This window comes from Gavialis gangeticus, unplaced genomic scaffold (genome assembly GCF_001723915.1).
Source record: "Gavialis gangeticus isolate Ggan-Ray unplaced genomic scaffold, GavGan_comp1, whole genome shotgun sequence".
Lineage (NCBI taxonomy): Eukaryota > Metazoa > Chordata > Crocodylia > Gavialidae > Gavialis > Gavialis gangeticus.
Window position 1 is genome coordinate 36655490 of NW_017728993.1, and position 254 is coordinate 36655743.

Here is a 254-nt window from a genome sequence, read left to right on the forward strand (position 1 = left end):
CGGGACCACGGCATAGCCCATCCAATTCAGAAGGAGCGCATGTAGGCGGGGCGTCGGGCCTTACGGCCGTTCGTGGGGGGAGTTTCTGTGGACAGGGTCACTGCGTGGGCCGCCCAATGGGGTCCGGCGAGGGCGGGGCGGCGGCGAGGCCGCCCAATGGCGACGGGCACGGGGGCGGGCCCTGCGTGTGGCTGGTCAATGGGAGGGCGCGGGGGCGTGCGCGCGGCTGGGCGTTCGGTTGCTGAGCAGCGCAC